Source organism: Pecten maximus, chromosome 18 (assembly GCF_902652985.1).
Source record: "Pecten maximus chromosome 18, xPecMax1.1, whole genome shotgun sequence".
NCBI classification, from domain to species: Eukaryota; Metazoa; Mollusca; class Bivalvia; order Pectinida; family Pectinidae; genus Pecten; species Pecten maximus.
Window position 1 is genome coordinate 25,903,999 of NC_047032.1, and position 16,804 is coordinate 25,920,802.

The following is a 16,804-nucleotide window of genomic DNA, read 5'->3' on the forward strand; positions in this document are numbered from 1 at the left end:
TGTCTTTTATAAGGACTTACAATATAACTTAGAGGCAAAGGAAGAAACTCAGATCATAGGAAATGTTGACACCTTGATGGAAAGGTGCACTGGCTCTATAATTCAGTGAATTATGCATCATTTTCAATGTAGGAGTTCAATAAGATTGAAGTACAATGACATGTAGATACTCTGAACAGTGCTCTAGTAACCTATTGTGGCATGGACTGCACTAATATGACTTTGTCAGAGGTGTTAAGATATCATCATTGTGTAAAGACAAAACCTAGGAACTTAATAAATATATATGCCAATTAATGAATATAAAACTGTGCCATACAGTTATTTTGTCACAGGTGTTAAGATATCATCATTGTGTAAAGACAATACCTAGAAACTAATAAATATTTATACCAAGTAACACATATACAACTATGCCATACAATTATTTTGTCCTTCTTTGTTAAGGACTCATCATGATCATTGATGCTATAGGGGCATTTTAGCTTCAGGACATCCAGAATGGAGGTTTGGATAAGCGAAATGGTCTACACACACGTACAAATGTCAAAATATACAAGGGGAGATAACTTTCATTACTGAATAATTATTTTTGAAATGTTCTGATCTTTGTTAATTTTATTCATGATATGAATACATTGAGTAATTACCACTATTCTGAGTATTTATAACACACATAAGTGAATGTGTCCTTTAAATAACAGTTTAATAACAGATACAGTAGAAATACAATATTTTGTAAATCTTCAATTTACTGCAGTAAAAATTGATAAAAAAATTAAAAAAAATTTTTTTTTCTAATTTTCACTGTTTTAAATTAGTTTCTGACATTTCTTACTGTTAAACATGAATTTCTAATAATTAATTGTTAAAAATGTAACAAATCAGTGTATTTCGCAGCCCCATATTTTCTCTTTAGCAGGAGTATAGATTTACAGCCTTGCTTTCCCCAGAACTTGTGTTTATACGCTAGATTAGATAATAACTGTGTGAACGACAGATTCTGATGGCAAATTCTGTGAATTATTGAATTTGGTGTCAATATGCTTATCAGCTACTATGGAAATTGGTTGCAGATATATGTCGGCCAACAGATGTTGGCACTCAGAGCTGGCCAGTGAAAACATCATATATTGATCATGCTACAGACATTATCTATATATGATCATTGTTTTTGGCATTTGCATTGTAGAAGTATATCTGTGCTGGCCACTTCAAAAGTAATGGACTCACCTAATATATATATTGGTAGAAAGGTTTATCCATTTTTTATGTGTATTGAAGCTACCAAAGGGTGTGCATATGATTTTGCCGAGTCATCAAATGATCCCATTAGTAAAATCAATTTTGGATCATGCAATGGTTATGTGCTGTAGTCTGACTGCGTAGTCAAACATGTTGACTTCTCTGTCACACATTTCATTAAGCCACAGTTTTTCTAACATGTAATTAATTGATAATACAAACTTGAAAAGTCCTGAGGCTTTAGATTTTTAGCCCACCATCATCAGATGGTGGGCTATTCAAATCGTCCTGCATCCGTGGTCCGTCATCCGTCCGTCCGGCCGTCCCTCCGACCGTTCGTCCGTCCCTCCGTCCGTAAACAATTCTTGTTATCGCTATTTCTCAGAAAGCACTGAAGGGATCTTTCTCAAATTTCATATGTAGGTTCCCCTTGGTGCCTAGTTATGCATATTGCGTTTTGAGACCAATCGGAAAACAACATGGCCGACAGGCAGCCATCTTGGATTTTGACAATTGAAGTTTGTTATCGCTATTTCTGAGAAAGTACTAAAGATATCTTTCTCAAATTTCATATGAAGGTTCCCCTTGGTGCCTAGTTATGCATATTGCTTTTTGAGACCAATCGGATAACAACATGGCCGACAGGCAGCCATCTTGGATTTTGACAATTGAAGTTTGTTATCGCTATTTCTGAGAAAGTACTGAAGGGATCTTTCTCAAATTTCATATGTAGGTTCCCCTTGGTGTCTAGTTATGCATATTGCGTTTTGAGACCAATCTGAAAACAACATGGCCGACAGGCAGCCATCTTGGATTTTGACAATTGAAGTTTGTTATCGCTATTTCTGAGAAAGTACTGAAGGGATCTTTCTCAAATTTCATATGTAGGTTCCCCTTGGTGCCTTGTTATGCATATTGCGTTTTGAGACCAATTCGAAAACAACATGGCCGACAGGCAGCCATCTTGGATTTTGACAATGGAAGTTTGTTATCACTATTTCTGAGAAAGTATTTAAGGGATCTTTCTCAAATTTCATATGTAAGTTTCACTTGGTGCCTAGTTATGCATATTGTGTTTTGAGACCAATCAGAAAACAACATGGCTGACAGGCAGCCATCTTGGATTTTGACAATTTAAGTTTGTTATCACTATTTCTTAGAAAGTACTGAATGGATCTTTCTGAAATTTCATATGTAAGTTTCCCTTGGTGCCTAGTTATGCATATTGCGTTTTGAGACCAATCAGAAAATAACATGGCCGACAGGCAGCCATCTTGGATTTTGACGATTTAAGTTTGTTAACACTATTTCTGAGAAAGTACTGAATGGATCTTTCTGAAATTTCATATGATAGTTTCCCTTGGTGCTTAGTTATGCATATTGCGTTTTGAGACCAATCTGAAAACAACATGGCCGACAGGCAGCCATCTTGGATTTTGACAATTGAAGTTTGTTATCACTATTTCTGAGAAAGTATTTAAGGGATCTTTCTCAAATTTCATATGTAAGTTTCCCTTGGTGCCTAGTTATGCATATTGCATTTTGGGACCGATCAGAAAACAATATGGCCGACAGGCAGCCATCTTGGATTTTGACAATTGACGTTTGTTATCGCTATTTCTGAGAAAGTATTGAAGGGATCTTTCTGAAATTGCCCTTGGTCCCTAGTTATGCATATTGCATTTTGGGACCGTTCGGAAAACAACATGACCGACAGGCAGGCAATCTTGGATTTTGACAATTGAAGTTTGTTATCGCTATTTCTCAGAAAGAACTGATGGGATCTTTCTTAAATTTGATATATAGGTTGCCCTTGGTACCTATAGTTATGCATATTTCAATTTTGGGACCAGTTGAATAACAACATGGCCAAGAGACAGCTATCTTGAAATTTGGCAACTAAAGTTTGTAATTGCTATTTTACAGAAGGTACTGAGGGATCTTTCTCAAATTTCATATGTAGGTTCCCCTTGGTCCGTCGTATTTCATTTTTCGACCAACCTGAAAACATTGTCGACAGACAGCCATTATCGCTAAATCTCAAATTTCATATATAAGTTCCCCTTGTTTGAAAAGTACTGGAGGGATGTTTCTCAATTTACACAGATTAGTAAGAGGCAGAAAAATAGAGAAAAGATCAATCTGACATGGAACCTATAAAGATCATTCAATGGTGGGCGCCAAGATCCCTCTGGGATCTCTTGTAAAATTTCAAATCCTAGCTTCAATTGCTGTGCAGGCGACACATCCACTTACGTAGAATTCTTTTATATATATGGTCGGTCCACCTTCCGCCGGCGCATAGTGAAATAGACACCAATATAAACATTTACCGCTCACGGTGCATGTACCGTAATTTGCCGTCGCTATACCGTGTACTGAACCGAAAGAAAAATATTGCTGTTCACTTACACAGCTTTAAACCGTTTCACCCCTACCTTCTGCAAGAGGAAAATACATGTCAAACAGGATATTATATTGAAAAAAAAACAACTGTAGAAGTTTTTTGCCAGTTTTGTTTGTTAATTTTGTAAGAATTAATGTTAAATTAATCGTCAATTTTGTTGAAATTAATTGTCAATTTCGTCAAAATGAATGGATAACATTGGTGCCAACAGAATTCATCTCATGATTAAATAGAGAATACTGACATGAAAAATGAAACTGTAAATCTGACTCCAAATTGATCAAACATACAGGGAAAGGAGACGGTATAAAGAGTTAGGGTAAGTGTTTACTGGTTCACTGATGTCAAAGCACTATACAAATTAAGGTCGTCACAAAAAGTCACATCAGACATGTACAAGTATCATTGGACTCTTGAAAGGAAATGTTTTCATTGCAAAAGATAGGCGCAGTATTCTGATGGTTCAACTTTTCTGAGATTTGTCAGGATTCCAACTTTTGTCGGGGACATGGCATGATACCAGGATTTTGCATGGCACGCGTGGACACCATCATGGCAGATACCTAATGTCACCAGACCTTTTGGAGTATGTCTGTCCACCTAATGTCACCAGACCTTTTGGAGTATGTCCGTCCCTGTAATGGCAGTCATGATGACTGGCACCTAATTGTCAATCATCTCTGCAACATATCCATCCAGGCATGCTGATATTGAGACGCTATTATACAGTTGTATGGATCATGGCCTTTAACAGCCTAAAATCAATTGCTATTATAAGAGACATATATCACTAATGACATTATTTGTGAGTCATTTATTTTAGTGGTCCTCTGTAGCTCTCTAAGTGATGACTAACATATTTTTAATCAATTGAACAATGACTGCATGAAGCTGTTCATTTTCTTATTCATTATATAAATGTACTCACGGTAAAAACTTTCTTTACACATGAGTATCCTGTTTTCATGTACATTCTGACAACTGAATATTCTCCAATCCTGTCTAATCTGACAGCTGAATATTCTCTAATCCTGCCTAATCTGACAACTGAGTATCCTGTTTTCATGTATATTCTGACAGCTGAATATTCTCTAATCCTGCCTAATCTGACAGCTGAATATTCTCTAATCCTGCCTAATCTGACAGCAGAATATTCTCTAATCCTGCCTAATCTGACAACTGAGTATCCTGTTTTCATGTATATTCTGACAGCTGAATATTCTCTAATCCTGTCTAATCTGACAGCTGAATATTCTCTAATCCTGCCTAATCTGACAACTGAGTATCCTGTTTTCATGTACATTCTGACAGCGCCATATTCTCTAATCCTGTCTAATCTGACAATTGAGTATCCTGTTGTCCTAGTATATTCTGACAGTAGAATATTCTCTAATCCTGTCTAATCTGACAACTGAGTATCCTGTTTTCCTGTATATTCTGACAGCAGAATATTCTCTAATCCTGCCTAATCTGACAACTGAGTATCCTGTTGTCCTGTATATTCTGACAGCTGAATATCCTGTTTTCATGTATATTCTGACAGCAGAATATTCTCTAATCCTGTCTAATCTGACACCTGAGTATCCTGTACCATATCTTTCTATACTCCTGTATAGCTAACACTCGAAATCTTTCCCATTTTCCTGAAAACGTGAAGTATGTTTTGTCCCAAAGGATGTTGGATTAGACAGGTATTGATAAAACAAGTTTTGTCCCAAAGGATGTCGGATTAGACAGGTATTGATAAAATAAGACTGAGAAAATATTGCTGTTTGTAAGGAATGAGAAAATATTGCTGTTTGTAAGGAATCCCAAGGGAATTTAACTGTTAGATGTCTATAGAAACCGAGATTTAAAAAAAAACTTCATGGTCAATGTATATGAGACAAATTAATTGTTTATTCACATAAATTGTTGACATGGAATTATAGATGATTAACATGTTTGCAACCAAATACTCTTTCCTTTTTATTAATCACTTCAACCAAAACTTAACTCTTCACAAAAGATAGTGTTTTGTCATTCTGACAAATATTTATGAATAATGAGAAAAAAGGAAAACCTTGTTTCATTATTGCTATCACTTAAAATTTTATTGTAAAGTCCTGTTATGCATCATAACGGATATTTCACTCCTTAAGTTAAAGGCGTCATGGGACTTTCTGCGTACATGTCAAGTACTGAAACATGTATATTAAGGCATTCGTGACAGCTGTTACCAACAGATTGCAGAAGGACAATCTCAAGTTGTCTTTATGCGTTTACAAACAGTACAAACTTAATACTGCCTTTAAATATTCTATACGTGGGAATGTTGAGGGATTTACCTACAGTAAAAGTTATCGGAAACATAACCGAAAAACTTGTTGATGAATGAAGTTCTTATCATACGCGCCGTGATGTGACACAAACTTACTCTATACAATTCACTTTTGATTCACTATATGTAAATTTATGTTTAAACCAATATCTTGATTGTCGTATGATCAAGTTGTCATAGTAACAAACTTTTAAATGCCGTTAAAGGTTAAATTGTTCTGTTTTTGCTGAATGTCTATCATCTTGAGGAATATTTACTATATTATTTTTACTGGTATCTTTATCGTGGTTTTATTGCCTTTACATTTCACAGGGAATTTTCCTAATTTGAATTCCTGGGATCTGCTTTTGAAATGAAATTTTTATATCACAAAGATAATTTTTCAAATTTTTATATTATAATCAATAATTTCATATTTGTTCTATTAAATGATTTGGTTTTCAAGACTTTGTATAATGTTATTTATAAATTAATATTGATTTTTTTTTTCTCAGATGATGCATACCAAATAGTTATTAAACTCCTACAGTTTTCGTACCAAATTTTCACATAAAATGTTGAATATAGTTTATATACAAAGATACAATGCAACGTGTCCCTTGTAATATTTGGTTTGTATAAGGTCTGTTTGTAGTAAATCTTGTTCATTTGAATTGTAAATTGATGTAACAAGTAGAGCGGCTATCTGTTTTATGACTGGTATATGTACCTTTATATTTTACTTCATGTGGCTGTATTTGATGTTAAATATAATGATGATGTACACTTTGACTGAGTCACCAAAGAGATACAATATTTATCTTCAAATAAACCCTTGCCACAAATAAGCCTTCTCCTAAATGTGGCTCACAGATAAGTCCTCCTCAAATTAATAACTAAAAGTTTGCACTTAAGGAGAACGATTCAAGGGCTTTTTGTGTGATGAGAATAGATATGTTTTTATTAACAAATCAGCCCTGCCCACAAATGATACTTCATTTTTGCAGTCGAGTTATCAATTTTGAAATAGTATACTAAAAGTGTTTCACAAAAGCTTTTCCTTAACTTTACCTTAAATTTAACACAGAAGAAGGGGCGTAATTCTGGATAAATACAGTATATGTTCTAATCTTTTACTACAATAGGGGAGAGGGCTAATATTTCAGGATCATTACGGTAGACAAGTATTTACTACACTAGGGAAGAGGGCTAATATTTCAGGATCATTACGGTAGACAAGTATTTACTACACTAGGGAAGAGGGCTAATATATCAGGATCATTACGGTAGACAAGTATTTACTACACTAGGGGTGAGGGCTAATATCAGGATCATTACGGTAGACAAGTATTTACTACACTAGGGGTGAGGGCTAATATATCAGGATCATTACGGTAGACAAGTATTTACTACACTAGGGGAGAGGGCTGATATATCAGGATCATTACGGTAGTATTTACTACACTAGGGGAGAGGGCTAATATATCAGGATCAGTATACAGTAGTATTTACTACACTATGGGAGAGGGCTAATATATCAGGATCATTACGGTAGACAAGTATTTACTACACTAGGGGTGAGGGCTAATATATCAGGATCATTACGGTAGACAAGTATTTACTACACTAGGGGTGAGGGCTAATATATCAGGATCATTACGGTAGACAAGTATTTACTACACTAGGGGAGAGGGCTGATATATCAGGATCATTACGGTAGTATTTACTACACTAGGGGTGAGGGCTAATATATCAGGATCATTACGGTAGACAAGTATTTACTACATTAGGGGTGAGGGCTAATATATCAGGATCATTACGGTAGTATTTACTACACTAGGGAAGAGGGCTAATATATCAGGATCATTACGGTAGACAAGTACATCAATACGATGTGGAGTGACACATAGGTCACTCCCTAAGGTTACAGTCATCAACATTCATTGCTGACTGCAGATTGTCAATATACGGCCACATCATTCATTGTCTGATTAATTTCACATCTAGGGATGTCTGTCATATTCATCTCACCATCAAACATTTTTCATTGACAGTCTGAAGGATTATCAGCAATGAGAGTGATGGTGGTGAGTGTGAGAATGATGATGGTGGTGAGTGTGAGAATGATGATGGTGGTGAGTGTGAGTGTGATGGTGGTCAGTTTGAGTGTGATGGTGGTCAGTGTGAGAGTGATGGTGGTCAGTGAGAGTGATGGTGGTGAGTGTGAGAGTGATGGTGGTCAGTGTGAGTGTGATGGTGGTCAGTGAGAGTGATGGTGGTCAGTGAGAGTGATGGTGATCAGTGTGAGAGGGATGCTGGTCAGTGAAAGTGATGGTGGTCAGTGTGAGAGTGATGGTGATCAGTGTGAGAGGGATGCTGGTCAGTGTGAGAGTGATGGTGGTCAGTGTTAGAGTGATGGTGGTCAGTGAGAGTGATGGTGGTCAGTGTGAGAGTGATGGTGGTCAGTGTGAGAGTGATGGTGGTCAGTGTGAGAGTGATGGTGGTCAGTGTGAGAGTGATGGTCAGTGTGAGAGTGATTGTGGTCAGTGAAAGTGATGGTGGTCAATGTGAGAGTGATGGTGGTCAGTGTGAGTGTGATGGTGATCAGTGTGAGAGGGATGCTGTTCAGTGTGAGTGATGGTGGTCAGTGTGAAAATGACAGTGGCCAGTGTGAGTGATGGTGGTCAATGTGAGAGTGATGGTGGTTAATGTGAGAGTGTTGGTGGTCAGTGTGAGAGTAAGGATTGTCAGTGTGAGAGTGATGGTGGTCAGTGTGAGAGTGATGGTGGTCAGTGTGAGAGTGATAGTGGTCAGTGTGAGAGTGATGGTGGTCAGTGTGAGAGTGATGGTGGTCAGTGTGAGAGTGATGGTGGTCAGTGTGAGAGTGATGGTGGTCAGTGTGAGAGTGATAGTGGTCAGTGTGAGAGTTATTGTGGTCAGTGAGAGTGATGGTGGTCAGTGAGAGTGATGGTGGTCAGTGTGAGAGTGATCGAGGTCAGTGTGAGAGTGATCGAGGTCAATGAGAGTGATGGTGGTCAGTGTGAGTGTGATGGTGGTCAGTGTGAGAGTGATGGTGGTCAGTGTGAGAGTGATGGTGGTGAGTGTGAGAGTGATGGTGGTGAGTGTGAGAGTGATGGTGGTGAGTGTGAGAGTGATGGTGGTCAGTGTGAGAGTGATGATGATCAGTGAGTGTGATGGTGGTCAGTGTGAGAGTGATGGTGGTCATTAAGAGTGATGGTGGTCAGTGTGAGAGTGATGGTGGTCATTAAGAGTGATGGTGGTCAGTGTGAGAGTGATGGTGATCAGTGTGAGTGTGATGGTGGTCAGTGAGAGTGATGGTGGTCAGTGTGAGAGTGATGGTGGTCAGTGTGAGAGTGATGGTGGTCAGTGAGAGTGATGGTGGTCAGTGTGAGAGTGATGGTGATCAGTGTGAGTGTGATGGTGGTCAGTGTGAGAGTGATGGTGGTCAGTGTGAGAGTGATGGTGGTCAGTGTGAGAGTGATGGTGGTCATTAAGAGTGATGGTGGTCAGTGTGAGAGTGATGGTTGTCAGTGTGAGAGTGATGGTGGTCATTAAGAGTGATGGTGGTCAGTGTGAGAGTGATGGTGATCAGTGTGAGTGTGATGGTGGTCAGTGTGAGAGTGATGGTGGTCAGTGTGAGAGTGATGGTGGTCAGTGAGAGTGATGGTGGTCAGTGTGAGAGTGATGGTGGTCAGTGTGAGAGTGATGGTGGTCAGTGAGAGTGATGGTGGTCAGTGAGAGTGATGGTGGTCAGTGTGAGTGATGGTGGTCAGTGTGAGAGATGGTGGTCAGTGTGAGAGTGGTGGTGGTCAGTGAGAGAGTAATGATTGTCAGTGTGAGAGTGATGGTGGCCAGTGAGAGTGATGGTGGTCAGTGAGAGTGATGGTGGTCAGTGAGAGTGATGGTGGTCAGTATGAGCGTGAAGGTGGTCAGTGAGAGTGATTTTGGTCAGTGTGAGAGTGATCGTGGTCAGTGTGAGAGTGATGGTGGTCAGTTTGAGAGTGATGGTTGTCAGTGTGAGAATGATGATGGTCAGTGAGAGTGATGGTGGTCAATGTGAGTGATTGTGGTCAGTGTGAGAGTGATGGTGGTCAGTGTGAGAGTGATGGTGGTCAGTGTGAGAGTGATGGTGGTCAGTGTGAGTGATGGTGGTCAGTGTCAGAATGACAGTGGTCAGTGTGAGTGATGGTGGTCGGTGTGAGAATGATGGTGGTCAGTTTGAATGTGATTGGGGTCAGTGTGAGAGTGATGGTGGCCAGTGAGAGTGATGGTGGTCAGTGAGAGTGTTGGTGGTCAGTGTGAGAGTGATGGTGGTCAGTGTGAGAGTGATGGTTGTCAGTGTGAGAATGATGATGGTCAGTGAGAGTGATGGTGGTCAGTGAGAGTGATGGTGGTCAGTGAGAGTGATGGTGGTCAGTGTGAGTGATGGTGGTCAGTGTGAGAGATGGTGGTCAGTGTGAGAGTGGTGGTGGTCAGTGAGAGAGTAATGATTGTCTGTGAGAGTGATGGTGGCCAGTGAGAGTGATGGTGGTCAGTGAGAGTGATGGTGGTCAGTGAGAGTGATGGTGGTCAGTATGAGCGTGAAGGTGGTCAGTGAGAGTGATTTTGGTCAGTGTGAGAGTGATGGTGGTCAGTGTGAGAGTGATGGTGGTCAGTTTGAGAGTGATGGTTGTCAGTGTGAGAATGATGATGGTCAGTGAGAGTGATGGTGGTCAGTGTGAGTGATTGTGGTCAGTGTGAGAGTGATGGTGGTCAGTGTGAGTGATGGTGGTCAGTGTCAGAATGACAGTGGTCAGTGTGAGTGATGGTGGTCGGTGTGAGAATGATGGTGGTCAGTTTGAATGTGATTGTGGTCAGTGTGAGAGTGATGGTGGCCAGTGTGAGTGATGGTGGTCAGTGTCAGAATGACAGTGGTCAATGGTGATGGTGGTCAGTGTGAGCGTGAAGGTGGTCAGTGAGAGTGATCTTGGTCAGTGTGAGAGTGATGGTGGTCAGTGTGAGTGATGGTGGTCAGTGAAAGTGATGGTGGTCAATGGTGATGGTGGTCAGTGTGAGCGTGAAGGTGGTCAGTGAGAGTGATCTTGGTCAGTGAGAGTGATGGTGGTCAATGGTGATGGTGGTCAGTGTGAGCGTGAAGGTGGTCAGTGAGAGTGATCTTGGTCAGTGTGAGTGTGATGGTTGTCAGTGTGAGAGTGATGGTGGTCAGTGAGAGTGATGGTGGTCAGTGTGAGAGTGATGGTTGTCAGTGTGAGAGTGATAGTGGTCAGTGTGAGAGTGATGGTGGTCAGTGTGAGAGATGTTGGTCAGTGTGAGAGATGGTGGTCAGTGAGAGTGATGGTGGTCAGTGTGAGAGTGATGGTGGTCAGTGTGAGAGTGATGGTTGTCAGTGTGAGAATGATGATGGTCAGTGAGAGTGATGGTGGTCAGTGAGAGTGATGGTGGTCAGTGAGAGTGATGGTGGTCAGTGTGAGTGATGGTGGTCAGTGTGAGAGTGATTGATGGTCAGTGTAAGAGTGATTGTGGTCAGTGTGAGAGTGATGGTGGTCAGTGTGAGAATGATGGTGGTCAGTGAGTGATGGTGGTCAGTGTGAGAGTGATTGTGGTCAGTGAGAGTGATGGTGGTCAGTGTGAGAGTGATGGTGGTCAGTGTGAGAGTGATTGTGGTCAGTGAGAGTGATGGTGTTGAGTGTGAGAGTGATGATGGTCAGTGTGAGAGTGATTGTGGTCAGTGTGAGAGTGATTGTGGTCAGAGTGAGAGTGATGGTGGTCAGTGTGAGAGTGTTGGTGGTCAGTGTGAGAGTGATGGTGGTCAGTGAGTGATGGTGGTCAGTGTGAGAGTGATTGTGGTCAGTTAGAGTGATTGTGGTCAGTTAGAGTGATGGTGGTCAGTGTGAGAGTGATTGTGGTCAGTGAGAGTGATGGTGGTGAGTGTGAGAGTGATTGTGGTCAGTGTGAGAGTGATGGTGGTCAGTGAGAGAGTTATGACTTTCATTAAAAGAAGACCAGAAGTCTTGTTGATTATTTAATATCACCAATGAATTGTTTTGTGTGGCTTCTGTTGACCCAGTTTAATGGCAAATGAACATGTGTAAGGTGAACCAGGGTACAATGGTAACATTCGCCCATCCGAGAGTTGTCACAATGCAAACACAACATTGCTCTGGTACGGGGTACAATGGAAACACTCGCCCATCCGAGAGTTGTCACAATGCAAACACAGCATTGCTTCAGTACATAGACACAACACTCAACTGCACGGTCACAAATCGTAGCTTTTGAACTACAGTGGAACTTCGTTAACTCGAACTCGGATAACTCGAATACCCCGCTTAACTCGAAGTGTCTCGCCGGTCCCGGCCGAATTCTCTCTTTATCTTAGTAAAAAAAACTCGGATAATTCGAATTCGGATAACTCGAAAAACTCGGATAATACGAAGTAAAAATTTGGTCCGAACAATAAAAATCCTACTTGAAATGTTCGAATAACTCGAAGTATAATTTCCGTCGATTGGTGGCAAACGCCGACATTTTTTAAGAGCTAAATTCCGTTTGTAATACTGAACATATCGGCACTACTAACCTACATGCTATTATAAGTGTTTCATAAATTCATAAAAGAAATTGTCGGTTGAATCTTATAACAACAAGTCTTGGTGATAAAAAGTACTGCTTTACTTACATCAGGTAATTTCCAAAGGCGGTCGCCGATATCAGTACACACGATAGTCAACAACTCATCTACCCGTTCGCTCAAGCGGAACTAATCTCTGACACACCGGTAGATCTACCCGGCTGATGTTTTTATAGGTGTAGAAATGACACAGTCACCGGCGCCTATTAAATCTTTAAACTGCTGAAACAATAGCGTAATTACTGCCGAGGTGTTCAGAGTACAACTGTAACGGTCAGTGCTGTCTATTAAATCGGATAAAACGCCAACTCAGTTACAGTAACATTTTATACGCACATGCGCAGCCCAACTTCCGGTGCTAATACACATGGAAATGGCGTGGTTATCAATAAAAAGTAAGTAGGCCGATCAAACAGTATTTTATATATGTCCAATAAAAGGTAATGGTTCTGTTACGTTTTGTATGCAATCTGTGTTAAACTTAAACGGTTATTTGTTTTGACATAACTTGTTATTTTGTCGAATTCTGTTTTATCGTTTACCTTTTGCAAACATGACTTGCACATCAGATCGTTATTGAAGTGACTAAGTGAAAGAAACTTTATCGTGACTGTATATCGGCAAAACTACACCAAATTACAAGTGACATAACGAAACATTACATATATATTTACATGTATTGACCAGTCTTCACACTAAACTGATGAGCGACAGAGCGAAGTTATAATGATTATATAATGTTGACAAATATTGACCAAACTTTTCACCAAAAACGATAACTCGCTTAATTCGAACACTCGGATAACTCGAAGTTTTTTCGTGGTCCCGTCGACTTCGAGTTAACGAAGTTCCACTGTATGTTGCTGAAATGCCTGTATTAATAAATCATCTCAAATTTTCACCAATAAATTGTTTTGTGTGGCCTGAGAATCTTGGTGATAGAAGTGTGATTATAATGTATAATATCATATTACCAATAAATTGTTTTGGGTGGCCTGGAGAGTCTTGGTGATAGAAGTGTGACAAAAATGTATACCGTCACCAATAAATTGTTTTGTGTGGCCTGAGAATCTTGATGATAGAAGTGTGATTATAATGTATAATATCATATTACCAATAAATTGTTTTGGGTGGCCTGGAGAGTCTTGGTGATAGAAGTGTGACAAAAATGTATAATGTCGCCAATAAATTGTTTTGTGTCGCCTGAGAGTCTTGGTGATAGAAGTGTGATATCATATTACCAATAAATTGTTTTGGGTGGCCTGGAGAGTCTTGGTGATAGAAGTGTGACAAAAATGTATAATATCATCGATAAATTGTTTTGGATGGCCTGAGAAGTCTTGGTGATAGAAGTGTGAGTAATATATATACTTGGTGATGCTTAATGACAATACAGTGTACCCTCGACCTATCGCCACCCGAATCTACCGCCATCCGTCATGTTTGTTAAAGTACAAATGTACAGAATCGCTTCATATTTCCCTCGACAATATCGCCATTTTGTTCTGTTTTTGGTGATCAAAGGACTCTTTAGTGTTCTATTTATAGACATTGGACATTTCCTGTTTTCATTTGCAAACTGTACATGTGACATAGCTTTACACTTGGATGATTTTCTATCGCTATCCACGGACACATTTGGTTTTGTTCGGAATAAAAGCAGGACTGATTTCTACTCGTTTTGTGTTCCTATTGTGTATGGTATGAACCAGTCTAGGTAGAAAAGCCACTGTCGAATACTTAAAAGTTCGACAGTTCAGCAAAAGTAGATCAATGACTATTTCCAGAAATTTGTGACTTACATAAAAATATATAGCCTATAGAATAATTGACCAATGAATCTACATTATGTACATTTATACTGTAAATCGTGTAATGTTGTTACGGTGAGATTATCTGGACAAAGTTGGTAATGTGATCTCTAATACCATTTCATGTTTGTAATTTCCATAATTCGATACTATCGCCACCCTCGTTATACCGCTGTAACTGGCGTGGACGTGTCGATATAACCAGGGTAGAGTGTATATGTAATTAATTAAGCATCTCCATGTCTGTCAATCTCCAGAGACAGATGATTAAGATTGACAGGCAAATCACAACCTGTAATACTAATGTCTAATTAAAACCAGTGGCCCAGTAAAACAGCATACACAAAAAGGTCTGATTGGCCTGCTTTGCTCTCCTGTTTCACAGCTTATAAATTAAGTGATAATGTTGTTGTTTTAGATTGAATTCATGTGAAGGTTGATTTAGGTAATGGATGTGGGACTCAAATTCATGCCCTTGGTCTCTTTCAAACCTGGAATTGGTAATCAAGAACTAGTGATTGCTGACTTTACAACATTTTTTTCATTTCAACAAATTTAATTGCTATAAAACAAATGGATTGGACAACAGGCAAGCCTAATATAAGTCCTCTCTTTACAACATTTGACCCCTATGACCTTGAAATTCTAAGGTTAAGGTCATTTATTTGAAGAAACTTTGCAGCCCTTCACCTCAGCATGCAACTAAGCTCAATTTCATGACCCTGTGGGGTTTTAGTTATTGAGAAGAAGTTGTTTATATGGAAAGGTTGACCCCTGATGGATGACAGTTCACCAGTGGTTTAAGAAAAGTTTAGCTAAAAGATACAACATTTCAATATTGAAGAATATCCTTCATTCTTTCCATATCTGTAGATTTGCTATAGTATCATCATTAGTGTTCAAGCTAAGAGTGTAAATGATGTGCGATATGTGCGATACGAATCGTGCAGGAAAATGTGCGCACGATGGGCGATTGGAACGGTACAGGTGCGATAGGTATCGTGGTAGATATAAAATGAGGAAGGCATCATCTAATTATTTAAACGTGTGGAACGATTGTAAAAGATATACAACGATTAACATTTTACGAGGCAGCTAATTACCATATTTTTGTTGAAATATATGCAATAATTATTAGGAATGAAACTAAATACCGATGTATAATTAAATAAGTTATCTAAATTATTTTAAAGAACTTTATATAATTTGCTCGGACGTCGTCGAGGACACCTCTAGGCCTAGGAAAGTCGAAGAAATGTGTACCTATTCGCCGAGATTATATACAGGCTATTTAATACATGTAAAACTAAACAACAGATAAAACGACTTATTTTGAATAGAAACATTTCTTTTTCATTTAAAAATACATGAATATGTAATTTATGTATTAAGTAAGATAAATAATCGTAGTGGAGTCTACCATTCTGGTACATGTACATGTAGATGTATCACCAGGCCGTCGAAAACATCATGAAAACGTGCGAGACAAAATGACGGTACTTAAATGGCAAAAATTAACAGGTCATACATGTTCCATGAATGAAAACAATTGTTATGCAGCACGTATACATAATAGTGACCATCTTATATCAAATTTTTTTTTTTTTTTCGTATATGTTTTCGTATAACTAGTTATTTCGTAATATTTATAAACCTATCGTTAGCTGTGCGGTTTACATCGCACAGTTGTGCAGTTTGTATCGCACATCGCAGATTTGTGCGCACGATGTCTGCACGATGTTTTTGGAACGTTGTGCGATCACACAACTGTAACATTGTAACAATATCATCACCGGAGAAGCAAGTTCAACATTATGTTTTCAATAGTATTTTGCACTGTATTTTGTGATAAATTGAACGGTTAAAGTTACTATTTAACAGTGTCAATCAAAGTTAAAATCCAAATAAGAAAAAACAAATTTAAACCTTCTCTACTCATACATATGTACTGTACATGTTATTATTTTGTCGTCTTGATGTTTGTGCTATTTATAGTAATATTGTGATTGGAGAGCGAGTGAGGGAATTCCTCTCGGCTTTTAGCTTTGAAGTAAGTCTTCAATTATAACTCAAGAAAGACCCTACACTCGAGTGACATTCGTAACCCTGAGTGTAACCATTACACCCGACACATACTGTATACATGTGATCACACTATTTAGCCACTTTTGAGCCACTTTTGGCCTTCTAAATGAAAAGGAAAATGTTGTTAGGTCACCTGAGGCGAAGTCTCAGGTGACCTTTTTTAATCGCCTTTTGTCCGTCGTCGTGCGTCGTCCATTTGTAAACAATTTACATTTTCGACTTCTCAATAATCAAAAGGCCTAGAGACCTGATATTAGGTATATAGCATGCTGGGGTGAAGGGCTATCAAGATTGTTCAAATGAAT

At 39.0% G+C, this 16,804-nt stretch overlaps 1 protein-coding gene across 2 annotated transcripts in view; it reads left to right on the plus strand.

Moving 5' to 3' along the window:
- Positions 1 to 16,804, plus strand: part of LOC117316546 (solute carrier organic anion transporter family member 4A1-like) — a 55,501-nt gene that overhangs the window by 23,189 nt on the left and 15,508 nt on the right. The window lies entirely within an intron of this gene.